The sequence below is a fragment of the Glycine soja genome, chromosome 7 (assembly GCF_004193775.1).
Source record: "Glycine soja cultivar W05 chromosome 7, ASM419377v2, whole genome shotgun sequence".
In the NCBI taxonomy this organism is placed as follows: domain Eukaryota; kingdom Viridiplantae; phylum Streptophyta; class Magnoliopsida; order Fabales; family Fabaceae; genus Glycine; species Glycine soja.
The window spans coordinates 10,794,337-10,801,949 of NC_041008.1; positions in this window are offsets into that span (position 1 = coordinate 10,794,337).

Here is a 7,613-nt window from a genome sequence, read left to right on the forward strand (position 1 = left end):
CATTATGCTCAAAAGTTTGGTTTCTATTGTATTATGTTTGAATTCTTTGAACAAGTTGATATTGCTTTGAAATTTGGTTAGTTTGTATTACTTTTTACTTCAATGGATACCATGGTGTTGTCGCATGTTTGAATAAGTGAATACCTTAAGCCAAATGACTTTAAAGAAATGTCAATCTTTTTACCTTTTTAATTCCTTATGCTATAAGTAGTTATGGAGAATTTCATTGAGATACCTAAACTAAATGTGTAGCAGATACTTTAGATAAATATTTAGCCTATTAATTATATTGTGATGAATTTGTGTGGTTTAGTAATGGAATGAAGATCTGACCAAAATGTTAGTAGTCATATGTTATTCCTATTTATACATTTTGTAGATGTTTAGGGTTAGTGTTTAGGGTTTAGGATTTAGGGTTATGTAGTCATATGCTTATTTGAATAGTAAATATTGACTTAAGAGGGGGTGAATTAAGTTTAAAAAATTTTCCCTAATCAAATTTTAATTCTCTCTTGAAATAGAATATGCAAACTTAATATGAACGAAGTGAAGAATTTGATACTTCTTTAAAATAAGCAAAGCAAAAATAACATGCAATAAATTAAAGAAGTTTAGGGAAGAGAGAAATGCAAACTCAGTTTTATACTGGTTCGGCCACGCTCTGTGCCTACGTCCAGTCCTCAAGTAACCCACTTGAGATTTCCACTAACTTGTAAATTCCTTTTACAAATTCTGAACCACACAGGGATACCCTTCCCTTGTGTTCAGAGATCCTTACAAATCAAGAGACTCATTGTCTCTTGAACAACAATTGTTTGCTTTAAAGTAAGAAGAATATTTCTCTCTTGTAAAGAAGAATGTTACAAGATGAAGATCTTTATAAAAACCATTAATGATATTGTAAGTGTTTGGCCAAGGCTTTCTTTTGAGAGGATAGGACAATTATTGTTCTAAAAAACTCTCGAGAATTTCGAACTCAAGTCACATATTTATAGGCCTTTGGTAGCCTTTCAAAAACTTGTGAACAGTTGTGACTTTTTAGAGTTATTTTTAAAATTTTTTCACTGGTAATCGATTATAGATATGTGGTAATTGATTACACAGTTAATCTTGAGAAGTTATGACTTTTCAGATTTGAATTTCAAAATTTCATGAATGGTAATTGATTACACAACTGTTGTAATCAATTACAGATTTAAAATTTCAATTCAAAACTTTCTGAAAGCTGTTTAAAACAGTTTTGTCTCTAGTAATCAATTACAATCTCTTTGTAATCGATTACACATTCAAAAATTCAAATTCATTTTTTTCTAAAACAGTTTAAAATTTATGTTAGCTTCTGGTAATCGATTACAACCCCTGGTAATCAATTACCAGAAAGAAAAACATATTTTCAAAAACAGGAGTTTTACTTAAAAACTTTTGTAAGATGTTTTGAAGAATTAACCTAAGGTCAAACCTTTGCAGTCTCTTTTAAGGGATTCTCTTAACATACAATGGACTAATTGTTAATCGTTTCTCTTGAATTCTTGATCTTGACTTTGATGAATCTTGAATAGTTTTTCCTCTTTTTGGCATCATCAAAAGCTTCATACAGCATATGCTTCTACAACTCAAGTGTCAAAAAGCCTTGTCACCTTAAAGCCTATGCCTTATCTTCTTATTCACTATGAAAAAAAAATTTGAAGCCTTCATTCACCATTTTTGCACGAGTTCTACATTGAGGGATGGGAGTCTAGTTTTGCTTCTTTTTCTTCCAAGCTTGTTTCTAGTGTTCTTGAGCCATTGATCCATCAAGCTTAGGTAAATAAGTTCCATTCTTCATCCTGGACTTGATTCATCTTCATTCTCTTGTTCTAGCTTCTCTAATAACTTGAAATTGTCATTTTATTTTACTCATGAAGGGAAACCTTAAAAACTAAACATTTTTCATTCTTTCTTCAAGATTTTGTGAGTTCGTCAACAAGTAAAGGGAATTTCTCCAACTCTTACTTGTTGTTAAACTTCCTTGAACATGTTATTCTTGAAATTTTTGTACTTGCTACCATGTCCTGGATATGTGTGCTAAGCTATTTTCCTTGATTTGTTGATGCCACAAATGAGTTCTTTGCATATTAAAACATAGGATTTGTAACATCCCATTTTTCATAAATAAATTAAAAAGGTTTTTAGTAAAAATAATTAGATAAATAAATAAAGTTTTAGAAAATGGTGAGGTTTTTATAATTAAATAAATAAAGAGAAATAATTGTATTAAAATAATGATTTGAAGAAAAAAATATTTGATTTATTCATTTGATAGGAAATAAAATAGAGTTTCTTTTTATAAAATAATAAATAAATAAATAGAGTAAATAACGGGCTATGAGTACCCTAGCTATAAATAGAGACATCTTAAGTCAATTTTTAGACTGACGATACTCCCTATGCCTCCTCTTTCTCTCAATTTCATTTTCCATTCTCCTCCTTTCAAAACCCTCTCTTTTTCTCGCATACCACCAAATCTGTCTCAGAAAAATGACGATCTCGAACACATTCACCGTTAGATTGTCGTAAAATTTGAGCACCTGGATCGGAACTCATTTTCAAATATTTTCACCATTGGGAATTACAAAAGCATGTTGGAGCTAAGAGAAATATCCTTTGCATCATAGCTTTTTCTTTTTCCATAGAAACCCAAAATTGTCTCAGTAAAACTACGATCCTGGACTCTTTAACCGCTTGATTGTCGTGAAAGTTTGATATGTGGGTCGATATTCATTTTTGCACATCTTCATCGTTGGGATTTGAAAATCATATATGTCAAGGGAGAAATACCCATCGCACATAGACTGTAGAATGGAGGCTTCAATCCCTTCTCCTTTTCTCTAATGTTTGGGAACCCTATCAGAGTAATCAGAGAAAAAACTTGAGGAATCCCAGGAAACTACTAGAGATGCCACTATTGCTGTCACAATACACACGTGAGCCCGCTTAGATATAAGGGATGAGTTATTCACAATTGGGGAGTAGTGAGAACATGTGTAGGGATCCTTAGAGTATCCATTGGAATGAGTTTTTGGGTGTTTTTGAAATTTTTGATTCTATCCTTACAATTATAAATGTGAATTATATATGTTTGACGAACCAATTGATGCCCAAATGAGAAATTTCTATGAAATTGATGTGTTCTTGTGTTCAGTGTGAACCCTTAAAAAAATTGAGTTCTTTTTATTCTCGTGAATTATACTCTAAATAATATTCTTTAATAATTTATTTTATACAAATTATTACCTTGTTCTAATTTTCCCATGATGATGATCAACATGTTATGTGTGTGTGTGTATATTGTAATACTAAAATAATAAATTTAAGAAAGTTGTAGGGTTAATGCTTAGTAGTAATTTCTTTTGATGTAATCTTAAATTAATTTCTTTTGATGTAGTTTGATTTACTATATATATATATATATATATATGTTGTGTCATGCAAATATTATTACTGTGTGATATGTATATGAGTTATAAGGCATGATAAATTATTATAATGAGGTTATAATATTGTTATGGAGATTGAGTAGCGCAAAGTGAAATGTGTCAATTTGTGAGATACATGTAAATATGAGATGGTTGATTGTGACATAATTAGATGTGAAATTGTGAACATGAGTTTTAGTTGTGAGTAAGTGTGTGGTTAACACTTGATGTGGCATTACTTATGTTGTGAGTTGTGAATTATACAACAACCTGACTAGTGTTTATCTTGAGAAAAGTGTTAATGTGCAGTGTTAAAGGGAAAATGTAGGTTTCCTATTTAGGAACCAATGTTAAATTGTAGCGCAATGTGTTAAACGTGTTTGAAACACAAATGTAAGGTCGTAGGTATAGTATAATTCATGAGCAGTGTGTATAAATAGAATATGTGATGAATTGTGGAATAATATGTTGCTTTGAAATTATAATATTGTTATTGAGATTGAGTATAAGTGCAAAGTTGAACATGTGTTAATTTTTGAAATACATGTGATGGTGGATTGTGACATTATAAGATGTAAAATTGTGAACATGAGTTTTAGTTGTGAATAAATTTGTGGTTAACACTTGATGTGACATTACTTATGTTGTGAACTTTGAATTATACAATAACCCGACCATTATTTATCTTGAGAAAAGTGTTAATGCGCAGTGTTAAAGGGAAAGTGTAGGTTTCCTATTTAGGAACCAGTTTTAAATTGTAGCGCAATGTGTTGAACGTATTTAAAACACGAGTGTAAGGTCATGAGTATTGTATAATTCATGAGCAAGGTCTGCATGCAAAAATTGTTTTAGGGGTTGGACCTGAATCAGGAGGGAGAGGTCCTAACGAACTCTTCGAAGTGTAGGCCTTAGGGGTAAATACACTCGGTTTAAGTGCTCCTTTAAGCATGTGGCGATCCCACATGGTTGGAGCATTCTCGCAAAACAACGTGATCCTGACAGGTCTCCCTATAATTTTACTTAGTGAGAGTGACCTGATATACACATTTTATGGTGTGTCTTGTTGTGTACTCCTAAGAGCCCCAAGGTGGTTTTTCATTGATATGGTACCACATTGCATATAGGCTTGAGTCTTAGCATAATTGTTGCATGACACTTGCTAATTGTTTAGTATGAAATTAATGAGTGTTATTATGTCTTGATGTGTGATTCATGTGTAATGTGATTGATGATTGAAAAGTGAATTTTAAATGACAAAGTGGTGGAATTACGTGAGTTATATTTAAGTAAGTTGTATCTCATTTATATGATATGTATATATAGTCGTGTTGTTTCTCTATTGCTAGGAATGTGATAACTCACTCCCTGTGTGCTATTTGTGTTTGGAACCTGTGATAATCTCGAACTTTGTATTCATGGGAGCAGATTGTTAGGTGAATGACTATGGAGAACCTCACGCTAGAGGATGCGAGAACACAATGCCCTGATAGGATGCGACATTGGGGTATAGGTTTCTATATTAATTGTATGAAGTCTTAGATGACCTTGTTTGAGCCGAGATGACTTTATTATTTATTTGGACAAGTTTGAATATGACGCCAAAAAAAGTGAATGTGAGCCTTTTATCCTGTTGAAAGGATTTTATTTAAATGTGTTTTAAGAACTTTTAATTAATTATGATTTCTTCTCCTTTTATTATTAGTATATATATGTATGAGGTAGAGGGTGTCACAGGGTTAGCCTTAAATTTCACTTAAATCGGAGTTTCCTAACTAAAGCTACGAATAACACAAGTTTAAGGACCTTTTGTAAAAATGAAAGTTTGTCACAAAGTTAGACTAAGTGTTACGATAGTATGAACAAATTTTTTTATTTAAGTTTTGACCTCAAAAATTAGTTTGTTAGGTTTGAAAATGTATGATAGCATATAAGATTTACGAAAATTTGATTCCTAGAGCACTGAGATCACTAAAAATAAGTTAGGAATGAAACCTTGAAAAAAACCCGAGCGACATAGTGATTTAAGAGAGTAGAAAAGTTAACTTTGGAATCTGTGCCTCTGTGTAAATTATCTTAGAATTATTTATTTTCTAGAATTGCTGATTTATTTGATATTATATTGTCAAGCTAACTACAAGATCTGATGATTGATGCATGTTCTGGAATTGTGATGATTCTTTGCTGATAAAATTATTGAAATGTGTGTCTATATTTATTATTATCATTATTGAATGATAAGACCGACATAGTGTGAACTCCCACAATTTTATCTGTGACATGCAAATTTATTTTCTATTATATATATGTTTGCATATTGTCCTTTTTATTTGTACATGTTGTGGTTTAGGTCCGGAGGTGTTTAACCTTTGGCAAATTGCTTGCTATGTTTGGTTAGATAACTATAATTATAACTGTTATGTTGTTCGTTTGTTTGTGTGACAAGTGGATTCTACCGCATAAGAGATCATGATTGGTTCCCAGAGAGTAATACTAGGTCTAAGCCTCATCTCTCTTTCTTGTTTGTTTGTTTGTATGCATTTGTTAATGCATATGGCACGGGGGCTACACATGTGATGCAACAGTAATAGTCAAGAGGATTGGATAGAGATTAAGGAACCAATGGTTCTATTTCCTTCTATGAGAATGTGAGGTTATGTTAAGGAAGTGGATGATGGACATAGATACACTAGGGTATAGTGGGAAAAAGAGGTTCGAAGAACTTATGGAAATTATAAAGTGGTGACTACCCGACATTTGGTGCACCCATTTATTGAGGGTAACTCACATGCCTCACTTCGCTACTCTTGACCAGCTTTGAGACCATGCTTTTTGAGTTGAGAGGTGAGGAGTTGGTGTACGATGTATCCATATGTAGTGATCACTCTCAGCAGTCATCCATACGATTTTATAAGACCATCAAGACCTGGGAGGATTGGTGGTAGTGATTGGGACCTATTGTGAATTAAGTGTGATAATTACACGCTTAGGATGTGAGAGTGTTGATGGTTAAGATAACCACACACAGTGGTTATGTAGATTGTATGTTTTAAATTTTGTTTTGTTATTGCCTATTGTTTGTGGCGTTTGTGGAGCAGAGGACTCATCCTTGCAAATACCAATTTCAGGGGGAGGTCATGTAACATCCATAGTGGATGCTCATGTGGATCAGTAGATACCGCTACCATTATATGGTGGAGGGAGAGGCGTGCCTCCACGCGTATTTTGGTTACATTAGATGTCATTTTTTGTTGTTAGATGAGCTCTAGATACCACCGACCACCGTAGAGGCATACACTATGTATCACTTTTGGGTCTTGGGTAATGGTTGCTCTAACTGTAGGACTATTTTCCCTTTTCAATGTATATTTAGGGTGAGAAGATTTTTATGCTTAATGTCGTGGTATTTTGTTATATTAAACCTTTTGGCAATACTATGTGATATTTTGAGAGACTGTATATTTTATTTTCTTGCTAACAGTTGTAGTAACCTCGATACATCTATGTTTAAATCTTAAGGACCGCGAGGCTCAATATGTGTGTTTATGTATTTCTTCCAACTTATCATCATTTAATTATTGTGCAAGTTATTTCTTTCTAATCCGTACTTTTTATAGTGTTGTGTAAGGACACATGAAAAAAAAGGGCCACAACTTTCAAAATGTTTTTTTTATAGAGAACACATTTGGACAATACCTTTTATTCATGAGCATTTTAATTATATGTACATGTGTTAATCAACCGCAATATGTATATGTGTGTGTGTGTGTTCCTTTTTTTTTCAAAAGAAAAAATATACACATGTTGAGGTATTTTTCAATTTAATGTCGTGTATTCTGCAATATTTATTATTTAAACAATTTTAAAGTTTTTTTTGAAAAAGAATTTGAGGTGTTACAAAGAACAATCATATCATAAAAAACAACAACAATCATAGATGCAGATCAAATTTATTATATTACAAACAAAAATTTAAAAATCCTAAATAAAAGATTAATAATAGCACATAATGTGATTTAGAAATCATCATTCGAACAACGGTTAGCAGATAAAGATTTGGTTTGCCTTTGCAAAACATCTCAAAATGTTCGCTTATTTGATGGTAGTGTGTAGCCTATCTGAAAGATGAAATAGAAATTAAAGTATTAATATATTACATAA